The sequence below is a fragment of the Lolium perenne genome, chromosome 1, assembly GCF_019359855.2.
Source record: "Lolium perenne isolate Kyuss_39 chromosome 1, Kyuss_2.0, whole genome shotgun sequence".
Lineage (NCBI taxonomy): Eukaryota > Viridiplantae > Streptophyta > Magnoliopsida > Poales > Poaceae > Lolium > Lolium perenne.
The window spans coordinates 59,835,339-59,852,580 of NC_067244.2; positions in this window are offsets into that span (position 1 = coordinate 59,835,339).

The window sequence follows — 17,242 nt, forward strand, 5'->3', positions numbered from 1 at the left end:
GATGTATCCAACGGATCGGGGCTCTTACACGCAGTCAGAGCGTTGCCTAAGAGGGATATCGAAGAACGCCTACATAGGCAGGGTGATGGAAGGACGTGGACGACGAAGGACTTGTACAAGCCGTTCCCGGCGCCGCTCAAGAAGACGTCTCGTTGACCGAGGCCGGTGTGCCTAGCATTACTTTGAATCGATGGACAATTTGTACCGTGTAGTAAACTAAACTTGCTTAATTCGTCGTTGTTGGACTTCAATTACTATTGTAGTCGTTATCGTTGAACCATATTACTTATGTGATACCGATGCTATATGTCTTTTAGGTTTATTATTATTTCCTTGCTTTAATTCTTGTGAATATGTATGCATGTGAACCCTCTAACTCTTTCCATTGCGTTATATACTAATATGCCTTGTGTCCATAGAGATGACGTACTACGTCGTGTTCGAGGGGCGGTTTCCAGGAGTGTACGAGGAGTGGGAGGAGTGCAAGAAACAGGTGCACAAGTTCAGCGGCAACTGCTACAAAGGGTACCCAACTAGACACGAGGTGGTTGCCAAGTGGAGGGCGCACCAAGCGAACAAGAGCAAGATGAAGACCTACCTTGTGCTCTCGCTCTTGCTCACCATCGTCGCGGCGGTACTCTATTTCATCCTAGTGTAGGCAGCGGTCGGTGTCACTTCGTTTGTATCCAGAGATGATGAGAACTTAATTAATTTGCATGGATTATGAGTTGTATGGAGCTATATGTATAACTCGATCGGGCTCTAAGTAATGTGATGATGATGTGATGATTATATATGTCCATATTATATCTGTCTATATTATATCAGTATATAACCTGTATACGGTGTATAAAACCAGGATAAAACCTGTATAATACACCAGGGAGCACAAAATCGAGTATACATGTAGATTGTTCTGTGGCGCACCAAAACATAATTCAGTGGCGCACCTATTTCTGTGGCGCAGCTATATCGCATGCGCCACAGAACTACTTATTTCTGTGGCGCACCGGACCTAGTGCACCACATAAACCTTAATTATGTGGCGCACTGCCAGGTGCGCCACAGAAACCTTATTTTTGTGGCAACAAGGTGCGCCACAGAATCCCATTTTCGTGCGCCACTGATGAGGCTTTTCCTACTAGTGACTCCGTGAAACTCCGGGTGTGGGCGTCCAAGGAACTCAGACAGGGTGTCCAAGTCTCTCTCAAAAACCAGGCTACCACCATTCCCCAGCTGGTAAAACTTGGTGTTGGCGGGCTCCATCTGAAAGTGAATTGGATGAGTAAGTTAGAGAGGTGAACAAGTGTGTCAAAATTTTAGGTATATGTCTAAGGAAGAGCATGACTTCTTATTTCTAAAAGATCTCAAAGAGAAGAAAGTGACTTAGTTTTTTTTCAGAAATATTCACTTCATTTGTTTTTGAAATTTAAGTTTTCCAGAACGTCCATTCTAACTAGGGTCTTCTAAGGTCAAACAATGGCTCTGATACCAACTTGTCAACACCTGGATTTTTAAGTCTAGATGCCTATTATGCCATTCATCGCAATCCCAGGAATATTGTTGTTACGAGACATAACAGTTGATATCATAAGTCATCATTCATTACAAACCATAATTGTCTTACAAAAGTAGATCACATGATCCCATATTACACAAATAGTTGATCTAATGATCAACACACATATTACAAAGCGGAAGCGTAGGAGTAGTAGTAGTGGACTATCTAATTCCACAGGCCAACGCTTGACGTCAGAAGATCTCCTAGTTGTTGTAGACGTCCAGCTGGCCGTCATCTTCATACTGCTGCTCCCCTTCATAGTCTGGCCATTTGAATAGCCAGGGACACAGCCGTAAGTACTTTTAAAGTACTCGCAAACTAATACTAGGGTAAGTACCATCAATTTTATTAAAGGGTGCTAAGTTCTAGGTTTATTTGCATAAAGCCAATTTTAGTTCATAAACATTTGTAAAAGACTCCTCATTTGCTAACTAACTCAAGTGGGAACATTAGTGTCATTCCCACAACTTAGTTGTGATTCAATTCCAATTTCACCATTCATGTCACCATTCAGTTCAGAAAATATATGACAACGGAACAGTATGGTCTTTCCAATCGTCCGTAACCGTGGACACGGCTATTCGAATAGGTTTACACTCTGCAGAGGTTGCACACTTGTGCCACAACATTTGATTACATCCGTCAGGGATAACCCTGAATAATCGTAACTCAGTACGCGGATCATCAACCATAACCTTTCACTTACATATCCTAGTATAGGCACCTCTCCCCATGAGCTTGGCCTCCCAGTGAAGACAAACCGTCAGCCTGGGAACTGCACAGGGCTTGGTCCGGACATTCACCTCATTTCACGTCATTTCACATCATTTCACTTTTACGAAGGCAGCCTCGGTATAACCCCCTATGACGCTTGTTTAGAGGGAACCCATACTAAGACACATAAACTTCCAGTTAAGCCCTACCCATAATCAGGTATTGTGGGGGAACTTGTAAATTGGAATGGTATCGCATCCGAACTCAATCATCAGTTTTTATCAAATTCATCATGTCATTCAAGTCACATTCACCTTCAAAAATATTTCAAAGTCATTTCATTTCACAATGTTCCCATCTAGATTAGTCAATTTTGCTTGTTAGCACTAGCAACTAGTCATGAGGGGTGCTAACTAGCTTTGATTGCTCTAGGCTAAATTTGATACTCTTGTGCTACTCTAGACCAAGTGAATCATGAATCAAAAAGTAACTTTGATAAATAAAACTTAATAAAGCTTGTAAAGTAAAAAACTTGGGATAGGACCATTAAGCATAAGGCAAAAGGTGGTGATGCCTTGCTCTTGTAGAGCTTTGCACTTTGCAAGAATATTAGCTTGCCTTGGTTGGTGTATTGATCAAAGTGGTCTTCTTCTCCTTGAAAGTAGACCTCCTCCTCCTCTTGATACTCTAATACGTCTCCGACGTATCGATAATTTCTTATGTTCCATGCCACATTATTGATGATATCTACATGTTATATGCACATTTTATGTCATATTCGTGCATTTTCTGGAACTAACCTATTAACAAGATGCCGAAGTGCCAGTTGCTATTTTCTGCTGTTTTTGGTTTCAGAAATCCTAGTAACGAAATATTCTCGGAATTGGACGAAATCAACGCCCAGGTTCCTATTTTGCCCGGAAGCATCCAGAACACACGAGAACCGCCAGAGAGGGGGCACAGGCCCACTAAACCCTAGGCCGGCGCGGCTAGGGGGGGCCCGTGCCCCCCTATAGTGTCGGCGCCCCTTCGACCTTCTGACGCCGCCTCTTCGCCTATATAAAGCCCCTGGACCTAAAACCTCGATACGAAAAAGCCACGGTACGAGAAACCTTCCAGAGCCGCCGCCATCGCGAAGCCAAGATCTGGGGGACAGGAGTCTCTGTTCCGGCACGCCGCCGGGACGGGGAAGTGCCCCCAGAAGGCTCCTCCATCGACACCACCGCCATCTTCATCAACGCTGTTGTCTCCCATGAGGAGGGAGTAGTTCTCCATTGAGGTTTGGGGCTGTACCGGTAGCTATGTGGTTCATCTCTCTCCTATGTACTTCAATACAATAATCTCATGAGCTGCCTTACATGATTGAGATTCATATGATGATGCTTGTAATCTAGATGTCGTTATGCTAGTCAAGTGAATTTTACTTATGTGATCTCCGGAGACTCCTTGTCCCACGTGTGTAAAGGTGACAGTGTGTGCACCGTGTGGGTCTCTTAGGCTATATTTCACAGAATACTTATTCACTGTTATGAATGGCATAGTGAAGTGCTTATTTATATCTCTTTATGATTGCAATGTGTTTTGTATCGCAATTTATCTATGTGCTACTCTAGTAATGTTATTAAAGTAGTTTTACTCCTCCTGCACGGTGTAATGGTGACAGTGTGTGCATCCGTGTTAGTACTTGGCGTAGGCTATGATTATGATCTCTTGTAGATTATGAAGTTAACTATTGCTATGATGGTATTGATGTGATCTATTCCTCCTACATAGTGTGAAGGTGACAGTGTGCATGCTATGTTAGTACTTGGTTTAGTCGTGTTGATCTTTCATGCACTCTAAGGTTATTTAAATATGAACATTGAATTGTGGAGCTTGTTAACTTCGGCATTGAGGGTTCGTGTAATCCTACGCAATGGTGTTCATCATCCAACAAAAGAGTGTAGAGTATGCATTTATCTATTCTGTTATGTGATCAATGTTGAGAGTGTCCACTAGTGAAAGTATGATCCCTAGGCCTTGTTCCTAAATACTGCTATCGCTGCTTGTTTACTGTTTTACTGCGTTACTACTGCTGCGTTACTACTGCTTGTTTACTGTCCTGGGCAAAGCACTTTTCTGGTGCCATTGCTACTACTTATTTATACCACCTGTATTTCACTATCTCTTCGCCGAACTAGTGCACCTATTAGGTGTGTTGGGGACACAAGAGACTTCTTGCTTTGTGGTTGCAGGGTTGCATGAGAGGGATATCTTTGACCTCTTCCTCCCTGAGTTCGTTAAACCTTGGGTGATCCACTTAAGGGAAACTTGCTGCTGTTCTACAAACCTCTGCTCTTGGAGGCCCAACACTGTCTACAGGAAAAGGAGGGGGCGTAGACATCAAGCTATTTTCTGGCGCCGTTGCCGGGGAGGAAAGGTAAAAGGTACTCACACTCCGGATCCCGGCTACTAAGCTATTTTCCGGCGCCGTTGTAAGTACTCGAAGCTATTTCCTTTAGATCCTGCAATGCCATCTTTTTGTTTCTTGTTTACACTAGTTAGGCATAATGGAAAACAACAAAAATATGAGAGATCTTTATGAACTTTATCTTGAATTAGGACATGATGTGTTTGAAGAGAGAATTAAAAAACCCATGGAACTTTATATGCATGCTAATGGGAATGTTATTAATATGAATGCTTTGAACACTATTGTTGCTAATGCTATGGAAAATTCTAAGCTTGGGGAAGCTGGTTTTGATGAGCATGATCTTTTTAGTCCCCCAAGCATTGAGGAGAAAATTTACTTTGATGATACTTTACCTCCTATTTATGATGATTATAATGATAGTAGCCTTCTGGTGCCACCTACTATGGAGGGTAAATTTGATTATGATTACAATATGCCTCCTACATATGATGATAGCTACTTTGTTGAAATTGCTCCCACTATTACTAATAAAATTGATTATGCTTATGTGGAGAGTAATAATTTTATGCATGAGACTCATGATAAGAATGCTTTATGTGATAGTTATATTGTTGAGTTTGCTCATGATGCTACTGGATATTATTATGAGAGAGGAAAATATGATTGCAGAAATTTTCATGTTACTAAAACACCTCTCTATGTGCTGAAATTTTTGAAGCTATACTTGTTTTATCTTCCTATGCTTGTTACTTTGCTCTTCATGAACTTGTTTATTTACAAGATTCTTATGCATAGGAAGCATGTTAGACTTAAATTTGTTTTGAATTTGCTTTTTGATGCTCTCTTTTGCTTCAAATACTATTTCTTGCGAGTGCATCATTAAAACTACTGAGCCCATCTTAATGGCTATAAAGAAAGAACTTCTTGGGAGATAACCCATGTGTTATTTTGCTACAGTATTTTGTTTTATATTTGTGTCTTGGAAGTTGTTTACTACTGTAGCAACCTCTCCTTATCTTAGTTTTGTGTTTTGTTGTGCCAAGTAAAGTCGTTGATAGTAAGGTTCATACTAGATTTGGATTACTGCGCAGAAACAAATTTCTTTGCTGTCACGAATCTGGGCAAAATTCTCTATAGGTAACTCAGAAAATTATGCCAATTTACGTGAGTGATCCTCAGATATGTACGCAACTTTCATTCAATTTGAGCATTTTCATTTGAGCAAGTCTGGTGCCTCAATAAAATTAGTCTTTACGGACTGTTCTGTTTTGACAGATTATGCCTTTTATTTCGCATTGCTTCTTTTGCTATGTGGGATGGATTTCTTTGTTCCATTGACTTCCAGTAGCTTTGTGCAATTTCCAGAAGTGTTAAGAATGATTGTGTCACCTCTGAACATGTGAATTTTAATTGTGCACTTACCCTCTAATGAGTTGTTTTGAGTTTGGTGTGGAGGAAGTTTTCAAGGGTCAAGAGAGGAGGATGATACAATATGATCAAGGAGAGTGAAAGCTTTAAGCTTGGGGATGCCCCGGTGGTTCACCCCTGCATATATCAAGAAGACTCAAGCGTCTAAGCTTGGGGATGCCTTGGGCATCCCCTTCTTCATCGACAACATTATCAGGTTCCTCCCCTGAAACTATATTTTTATTCCATCACATCTTATGTGCTTTTCTTGGAGCGTCGGTTTGTTTTTTGTTTTGTTTGAATAAAATGGATCCTAGCATTCTTTGTGTGGGAGAGAGACACGCTCCGCTGTTGCATATGGACAAATATGTCCTTAGGCTTTACTCATAGTATTCATGGCGAAGTTTCTTCTTCGTTAAATTGTTATATGGTTGGAATTGGAAAATGATACATGTAGTAATTGCTATAATGTCTTGGATAATGTGATACTTGGCAATTGTTGTGCTCATGTTTAAGCTCTTGCATCATATACTTTGCACCCATTAATGAAGAAATACATAGAGCATGCTAAAATTTGGTTTGCATAATTGGTCTCTCTAAAGTCTAGATAATTTCTAGTATTGAGTTTGAACAACAAGGAAGACGGTGTAGAGTCTTATAATGTTTTCAATATGTCTTTTATGTGAGTTTTGCTGCACCGCTTCATCCTTGTGTTTGTTTCAAATAACCTTGCTAGCCTAAACCTTGTATCGAGAGGGAATACTTCTCATGCATCCAAAATACTTGAGCCAACCACTATGCCATTTGTGTCCACCATACCTACCTACTACATGGTATTTCTCCGCCATTCCAAAGTAAGTTGCTTGAGTGCTACCTTTAAAATTTCTATCCTTCACCTTTGCAATATATAGCTCATGGGACAAATAGCCTAAAAACTATTGTGGTATTGAATATGTACTTATGCACTTTATCTCGTATTAAGTTGCTCGTTGTGCGATAACCATGTTCACTGGGGACGCCATCAACTACTCTTTGTTGAATATCATGTGAGTTGCTATGCATGTTCGTCTTGTCTGAAGTAAGGGAGATCTACCACCTTATGGTTAGAGCATGCATATTGTTAGAGAAGAACATTGGGCCGCTAACTAAAGCCATGATCCATGGTGGAAGTTTCAGTTTTGGACATATTTCCTCAATCTCAAATGAGAAAATTAATTGTTGTTACATGCTTATGCATAAAAGAGGAGTCCATTATCTGTTGTCTATGTTGTCCCGGTATGGATGTCTAAGTTGAGAATAATCAATAGCGACAAATCCGATGCGAGCTTTCTCCTTAGACCTTTGTACAGGCGGCATAGAGGTACCCCTTTGTGACACTTGGTTAAAACATGTGCATTGCGATGATCCGGTAGTCCAAGCTAATTAGGACAAGGTGCGGGCACTATTAGTATACTATGCATGAGGCTTGCAACTTACAAGATATAATTTACATGATACATATGCTTTATTACTACCGTTGACAAAATTGTTTCTTGTTTTCAAAATCAAAGCTCTAGCACAAATATAGCAATCGATGCTTTCCTCTTTGAAGGACCATTCTTTTACTTTTATGTTGAGTCAGTTCACCTATTTCTCTCCATCTCAAGAAGCAAACACTTGTGTGAACTGTGCATTGATTCCTACATATTTGCATATTGCATTTGTTATATTGCTTTGCATTGACAATTATCCATGAGATATACATGTTACAAGTTGAAAGCAACCGCTGAAACTTAATCTTCCATTGTGTTGCTTCAATGCCTTTACTTTAAATTATTGCTTTATGAGTTAACTTTTATGCAAGACTTATTGATGCTTGTCTCGAAGTACTATTCATGAAAAGTCTTTGCTTTATGATTCAGTTGTTTACTCATGTCATTACCATTGTCTTGGATTGCTGCATTCATTACATATGTTTACAATATGATCAAGTTTATGATGGCATGTCACTCCAGAAATTATCTTTGTTTATCGTTTACCTGCTCGAGACGAGCAGAAACTAAGCTTGGGGATGCTGATACGTCTCCGACGTATCGATAATTTCTTATGTTCCATGCCACATTATTGATGATATCTACATGTTATATGCACATTTTATGTCATATTCGTGCATTTTCTGGAACTAACCTATTAACAAGATGCCGAAGTGCCAGTTACTGTTTTCTGCTGTTTTTGGTTTCAGAAACCCCTGGTAACGAAATATTCTCGGAATTGGACGAAATCAACGCCCAGGTTCCTATTTTGCCCGGAAGCATCCAGAACACACGAGAACCGCCAGAGAGGGGGCACAGGCCCACCAAACCCTAGGTCGGCGCGGCCAGGGGGGGCCCGCGCCCCCCTATAGTGTCGGCGCCCCTTCGACCTTCTGACGCCGCCTCTTCGCCTGTATAAAGCCCCTGGACCTAAAACCTCGATACGAAAAAGCCACGGTACGAGAAACCTTCCAGAGCCGCCGCCATCGCGAAGCCAAGATCTGGGGGACAGGAGTCTCTGTTCCGGCACGCCGCCGGGACGGGGAAGTGCCCCCGGAAGGCTCCTCCATCGACACCACCGCCATCTTCATCAACGCTGCTGTCTCCCATGAGGAGGGAGTAGTTTTCCATCGAGGTTTGGGGCTGTACCGGTAGCTATGTGGTTCATCTCTCTCCTATGTACTTCAATACAATAATCTCATGAGCTGCCTTACATGATTGAGATTCATATGATGATGCTTGTAATCTAGATGTCGTTATGCTAGTCAAGTGAATTTTACTTATGTGATCTCCGGAGACTCCTTGTCCCACGTGTGTAAAGGTGACAGTGTGTGCACCGTGTGGGTCTCTTAGGCTATATTTCACAGAATACTTATTCACTGTTATGAATGGCATAGTGAAGTGCTTATTTATATCTCTTTATGATTGCAATGTGTTTTGTATCGCAATTTATCTATGTGCTACTCTAGTAATGTTATTAAAATAGTTTTACTCCTCCTGCACGGTGTAATGGTGACAGTGTGTGCATCCGTGTTAGTACTTGGCGTAGGCTATGATTATGATCTCTTGTAGATTATGAAGTTAACTATTGCAATGATGGTATTGATGTGATCTATTCCTCCTACATAGTGTGAAGGTGACAGTGTGCATGCTATGTTAGTACTTGGTTTAGTCGTGTTGATCTTTCATGCACTCTAAGGTTATTTAAATATGAACATTGAATTGTGGAGCTTGTTAACTCCGGCATTGAGGGTTCGTGTAATCCTACGCAATGGTGTTCATCATCCAACAAAAGAGTGTAGAGTATGCATTTATCTATTCTGTTATGTGATCAATGTTGAGAGTGTCCACTAGTGAAAGTATGATCCCTAGGCCTTGTTCCTAAATACTGCTATATATCGCTGCTTGTTTACTGTTTTACTGCGTTACTACTGCTGCGTTACTACTGCTTGTTTACTGTCCTAGGCAAAGCACTTTTCTGGTGCCGTTGCTACTACTTATTTATACCACCTGTATTTCACTATCTCTTCGCCGAACTAGTGCACCTATTAGGTGTGTTGGGGACACAAGAGACTTCTTGCTTTGTGGTTGCAGGGTTGCATGAGAGGGATATCTTTGACCTCTTCCTCCCTGAGTTCGATAAACCTTGGGTGATCCACTTAAGGGAAACTTGCTGCTGTTCTACAAACCTCTGCTCTTGGAGGCCCAACACTGTCTACAGGAAAAGGAGGGGGCGTAGACATCATACTCCTCAGTACTAGCGTCTAAAAACGAATACGATGTACACGATCACCAAACAAAACTTAAAGGCTAGCCTATGCACACACATGAGTCACACAAGCTAAGCTAGCATCACAACATTGGTATTATGTTTATTGACTTTGTGGTTTTCTTAAGAAAAATAATTTCCTCCCATTACAAATATTAATTTAAGGTATCTATTTAATTCTTGGGAGAAATAATTTCCTCTCATTGAATCTTGTTAAGATTTAATCTCCTCAAATAATAATATATGACCTAGGTTGACCAAGGTCAACTTCTTCATAATCATTATTTGGGAAAATGATTTAAATGAGGTGATACACCTCATGCAATTTAATCCTAATAAGGTAATGATTTAATATCATCAAATAATTCAATATGAGATTAATTAGACCATAGTCACTACCTCATGTTGAGTTATTTGAGACAAGATTTAAATGAGAGAATAGCTCCCATACCTTTTAATAAATAATTTTGATCAATTTAAATGGACTAGAAATAGCCATAGAGCCATTATTTAATCTAGACCATGATCCTACAAACAAATATGTCATATTTTTACATATTCTGATATACAATATGAAATGTGATTTTTCAGAGTTTGAATCAACTCAAAAGCATTTTTGGTTGATTTTTGATAAATGTTTGAAGTTATAAAAGGCCCTGCCTTGTTATTTTTTTCACTTTAATTCTACAATGAATCTAAGGGTGAGACCAGTGTAGTTGTTTAGATAATTTTCTCAGCTTTCCAAATATATAAAATTTCTTAAATTTGGCCTAGTAGATTTGTCCCTATTTAATTTTGAAAATGGCATCAGTATGCAATTTGAATAATTCGAATTTATTTGTTTTCAAATCCTGGGCTTAGGCGGGAAAAGGAAATGGGCTGCACAGACGAAAAGTAAACGGGCCGGCCCAGCTAGCGTGTCTCGCACGCCGCGGGCCGCCTGACAGTGGGAGCCACTAGTCAGTGGGTCTTAACGGGCGAAGCGGTAAGTTCTATCCTGAGCCGCAGGATTAGAAGAGAATCCAACGGCTCGAGTTCATCATCGACGGCGATGAGAGGCGCGGCTACTGGAGGCGAGGCTAGGGGGTGGGAGGCTCACCGGCGGCGCGGCGATGGTCGGCGATGTGCTGCGGCGAGGTTGTCGACGACGGGGAAGCAGCTGGTAGCAGTGGTGTCTCCAACGGTGGCCAAAATCGTCGGCGAGCTTCTCAGCACCTCCGCGGTCTCCGGCGACCAAATTGGATGGCTACGGTGGTGAATCGAGCAAGAGAGGTGGTCGAGGAGAGTGAGAAGAGAGAGGGGAGCACGGTGGTGTGAAGATTTGAGCGCGGGGGTGGCTCCTTTTATAGCGGCGGAAGGTGGCCGTGGTCTGGCGATGATGTCAAGGGTGGCGACGCGGCTACAGGGGCAGGGAGGCACTGGCGATGACGCTCGTCGCTTGGCGACGTCACGGCAGTGACGCTGGGCGTGATTGCGGTGAAAACGAGGCTCTAGCGAGGACGGGCGCTTGACCGAAGCTCGTAGTACTGCGGCGGACGTCGGTGATGGCGTCGTCGCGTACGGGGTTCCCGCGGGCCAATGGGCTTGTCCTGTCGGTGGCTGATGACGTCGCGGAGCTGGTGGCGCAGAGAGAGGGTGCGGGGTGACGCGAGCGAGAGAGGCGACGTGGTGCTCTGGCAGGCTCTGGTGCACGGCGGTGCACGCTCTGGCGCGCGCGTGCACGTCTGGGCGCGCGTGTTCTGGCGCGTGCAGTGCACCGTTTGATCGAGCATAGTGTCTAGCAGGCTCAGGTGAGGGTGAGGAACACCAATGACATGTTTGTGCACGTTGGATTCGTCCAGAGAGAGAGGGAGCAAGCGTGTGCGTCATGCACACACGACATGGTTTGTTTTGGTCAATTTGGTGATGATTCAAAGTACCAATCCTTGTCTCTGGTGCTTGGCAAAGTGTAGAGGAGTCAGTAGAGTACATTTGGTGACCCAGGGTTGATGGTGGAGGCAAAGAACCATCGGAAATTGCAATGTGTTGAGTTGGCAGATTTATGTCCACCAAGTGTTTGATAAAATGGCCGCAAGAAAAATATTTTCGAATTTTTGAATGAATTTTGGTGGGTGGTAAACATATAATAATTGAAGTTTACTGGTGGTGGTGGTGGTCAAATTTGAGTTGTTTTGCAACTTTGCTTGATCACCATTTGAATTTGAGCAAGAATTTGCAGGGGTTGTTTTGGGCAAAGTTGTTCACCTTGATGTTGTCTTGGATGAGGTGCAAAGAGTTGGCATAGTTTAGTTTGAAAATCTTTCAAACCAGAGGCTCAAAGAGGGCATCAGGCTAAGATTGTCAATTTTGACCATTAGTGCATGTGAGCTCATTTTGATTTCAAATTTGATTTGATTTGAGTTTCTTTGATTCCAAAAGTGTTTATAAGTGTTTAGTAACCATATCCAACTAATGGTGCAAGCCAAAATTGTCTAGGTTCAAGATTTGCAAAAATGGCATAAACCATATGTGGGTGTTGGTTTTATTTTCCCATTTCTTTTTCTCCTTTCTTCTTCCTTTTATTTGGTTGATCATGAGATCATAGGTTAGGGTTTTAGAACAATTGCAATCACACAAGCAATCATCATGGCAAATGCACACTAACACAATAATTCAAGATGAGTTATATGCATAGCACTTGTAGTATTAAAAAGTTTTTGTTGGTTCTCAAATTTGCATTTTGGAAACTCTCTTTCTTTCCTTATTGAAAGTTTGGGATGTTACAATGTGCAGCCAAGTTTCTATTTTTTTGTCAAGTTGTAGGTTGCACTTTTCTCCACACGAGTGTTGTTTTTTTATTTAGAATTGTGCAACTATGCCCATGGAGAAAATTGCAACTAGAGTTTGTAAACAATGTATGTATGTTTAAAAACTACCAAACACTTGCATGCAACGCGAAATCTTCTTAATAGATGGCCCCATTTTCCTGGCCTCACAATGAGCCACGTCACCTCTTATTCCCTCGTGTTGTCGTGTCTCTCGATTTCCGTCGCTGGTCGCTCTCTGCCTCTCTTCCACCCAGAAATTCTTTCACATGGGCCTAGGGTGCCACTACTTGGGCTGGACAGGAAGCCCGATACAATGGCTCGCTTCCTCCTGTAAAACCTTCAGCATCGATCGTTCGTCTTCCGTGCTGCCCTCCACCGCCACCGTAACATATGAATTCATGTCTACAAATTCTGATATTCCCTCCTCCACATAAAGGCTCGCGAAACTGCTCCATCATGATTACAATTCATCAGCCATCATGCTCAAGAAACTGCAAGCTTTAATTGACCCGATGTCATCTCCAGATTTAACAACTCCCAGTCTTGCCACGGACTATACCAGCACACCCGCCTACTCATATCTGTCTCCTGGAGTGGTCTCAACTCTGCAATTTTTCATTGTGTTCTTGCTGCGGCTTTGATTGGATTTCTTTTGGATTCTATAAGTGTTGGTTGCTCAAGTAAGGAGGATCATAACCTGTACAACTACACTGGACAAACCTCCTTTTGTTGGTACATAAGTCATCATCTCTTACACTTGATTTTGTGTTCATAGTCGATTCATTTCCGAGATCCTCCTCACCACAATAGGCGTTGATGTTTTGATTAACTTCCAGGCAGCCGAACACGATTTCGATGACAGGTGACCTCAATTCTAATGAACGACAAGTAATCCATGTCTCTTTTACAGTTTCCACCAACATACTATTTCCTCAGATTCTTCCAGTCGACGGCAAGTGAGAGCTACAAATATAAAGCCCCAAACTATTGTTTCCTGCAAGTGCATTATTTTTCAGATAAGCATTGTCCTGGCAATAATCTGATACTGCATTTGTTGTATAGAATTCCTGAACTGTGATGTATTCTCTGCTGATTCGGCAAAAATCCATTGCTCCATCATTTTGCCGTGTCTATAGTTGGTTCTAAAAGGAGCATACAACGTAAGTGCAGCTCTTAATTCCAGTAGTTTGTTTCTAGGACCAATTGCCACTACTTTTTAGTCGATCTTTGAAATTTAAGTTCTGATATATTTGTTGCTGTCCGCTCTATATTTGTTTGCCCTGCAATAGGGACACGTGAAGGTACAATTAGCAAGCTGACCCGTCTTGGTATTCCGCCCGTACTGCATCTCTGAATTGGCAAAAACAAGTCACAATCAGGATTTAGGACTACAGAGTAAAGGTGTACTTTATTCATTTTTTATAACCATACCAGCATGAAGTTGTCCGCAGAGCATTAACAATGTTCTCAAATCTCAATGATATCAGTTTCTCAAAAAAAAAAATCTCAATGATATCTCTTAATTCCTGCTGTAAATCCGTTTCACCTTCCACTGCAGATAAATGTGAGATTTGAGGCTCTGGTTTTATATTTGCCATCAGATTTGCTTACTGAATTACACTGATGAGGATGGATTTTATCTAACAGTTATGTCCATATGTAATTGTATTTTAGCCCATTTTTACCAATTCTGCGTTCACAACTGCAGAGATGTAGGCAAATCTGACCTTAATCCACGGTGCTCTAAAAATGGAGATCTTCATGCACCATGCCAATCGGACGCCATGCCCTCCCTAGCTCAAGTTGGATTTGTTGACTTTATGAAAAAATAATAATGGACACTATTTCAAGAATAATTCTATGCCTGAGCACGAGAAAGCGATTTTCTACTCGTGGGAGAGACGTCTCCTGAGTTCCAGTTATTGCGTATAGTTAGCTTGCATGAGTGATTATGGATGCTGCACTGCAGATTTAATAAATTTTGTTAATTAAAGCGACATTGGTTGGATATACTTATATTATATGAGTGTATCTTCCGTTTGTACAATAATATTTTCTGGATGATGGTCCAGGTTGATTATGCCATAAAACAGGTTAAAGGCTAAAAGGCATAAAACATGTTAAAGGAGACTTGATCAGTGCGAGCACAGAACATTTTGTTGCATATTGTCTTGCTAAATCGTTTATTTACAATCCAAAAGTTGCATTATTTACATTTGATTTTGTGCTAACATAGACCGTATATGTTGGGCAATTGAGAATATACACCTTTAGTTGGGTTCAAGTTTCGTATATTGTATTTAAAAAAATGCCATTCGGGTAACTGCGGTCCAAAAGTTTTATTTATTCGGAAAGGAAAATCTGTAACATTCTTATAAATTTCTTAAAAGTTTTATTTATTTCTTGCATTAGAAAATTGATATATTACCACATATTTATACTTTTAGCATGCCCGCAGCAACGCGCGGGGTATCATCTAGTACATACAATATGGATGTTCTTCTAATACTCCATCTAATAGATGTATTAATCGGAGGGAGAAATTATAATGTGCATGCAAACAAACTTAAGTAACATAATTTTTTGCTAGGCAACACAAGGCAACATGAGGTGAAAAACCAACGTAATATAAGGTATATACGACAAAATATATATCATTAAAAAGTTCAGATGTTGTACTTTATAATGATATATTTTTTATAGTATAACCAGGACGAAGACAGTATTGAAAATCCAATTGGCGTTATGAAAGTAAATACTTAGTTGTTAGTCGCATCCAAGTTTGGTACAGCGAGTATCCACACCAGATACAATTGCATGGTAAGTAACGAGGTGGAGCTTAATCAATTGGTCTCTGCATGTTACTCGTATTGGTTGTAATGTAAACTACACCACGTCTAAACTCAATTAAAGAAAAGGACAACCTTTGCATTTATCTCTCTTCCAAGTAAACTAAAACCATGTCTTATTTTTTGATAAAACCTGATCTTATTAGAGGCGGAAATGTACTCCCTCCGATCATAATTACCTCGTGTTTTAGGTTTAGTCAAAATTAAACTTTGTAAACGAACAAATGTTTTAGGAAAATACATCAATACCTAAAATAAAATTTATTGTAATATAATGATCATATAGTATATTTTTAAATTATACACGTTTGATATCATAAATGCTGATTTTCTTTCTTCTATTTTTAATCAAATTTTACAAATTTTGATTTTAACTAAATTCAGAACACGAGGTAATTCTGAAGGAAGGAAGGAACCGTTTAGCTAGTGGTTGTCATGATTTCAAAGAGTTGACATTACATTATTGTAATAGTGGATGAAGATTAAAGCTACCAGATCCATGGGCCAAGGCCCATGGAGAATGGCACCGGTACCCCACCGACGGAAGGTATCAATTTTTAGTAGTGCCAGCTTAAATGTAAATATCAACACTAGGTACCGCACGGCCAGCCTTCTATAAATACTATTAGTACTTGTGGGCGATCCTAGCTGGCGGTCGAACGTCTAAGCGGTCACTTTTCGACCCTTTCATGTAATTAATGTTCATAATTATGCATGCAAATTAGCATGGCAATAAGTAGAAGGCATGCATGGGATGGACCACCTTTTCTTCTCTCTCCTCGCGTCACGTGAAGAAAGATTCCTCATTCATTCTTTTTTCCTGGCTGGCTTGCATGTATTCCTAATTAGCGTGGCTAATCACCGCATGCAAATTGACGGTCACCCATCGAATGTATGTAGCAGAAACCATTGTTTAAAATGATTTATCTTTCAAATAAACGCTTCGATTTAAGATTCGCTTTCACCAATAAATCCGTCTCGACGAGATCTTCAAAACTACCACGCATGTTAATATGTTTTGATAAACTTTTTTAGCTAAAAGTTATCAACCCTCTGTATTTGAATAATCAACCCTTCGTACGTGAGTGATCAACGGTAAATGTATAAAATTATCAATCCCCAAAGTTAATTTTTTTGACGGATTTTCTAACTCACATGTTATTAGCCAGTATTTTGTTTTCTAGTAGTTATTTGACGAAATTTTTGCTATTTATTTAAAATGTTGCATGCATTTGCTACAAGGCAAAAAAGAATGATGTCAGCGAGAATCTTTCTTAATTCTAAAATGCAAAATGTTTTATCTTCCAAATGACAACTTTAATTTAAGATATATTTTCACAAATGAACTCGTCTCAACGACATCTTCAAAACTAGCACTCATGTTAATATGTTTCGATAACATTTTTTCGGGCTAAAAGTTATCAACCCTCTCTATTTGAATAATCAACCCTCCGTAATTGAGTGATCAAGGGTAAACGTATAAAATTATCAACCCCAAAGTTAATTTTATTTGAAACATCTGGATGGATTTTTTAGCTCACATTTTATTAGCGGATATTTCCTTTTCTAGTAGTTGTTTGACAAAATTTGCTATTTATGGAAAATGTTGCATGCATTTGCTACGAGACAAAAATAATGATGTCAGCGAGAATCTTTCTTAATTCTAAAATTCAAAATGTTTTATCTCATAAATGACAATTTCAATTTAAGA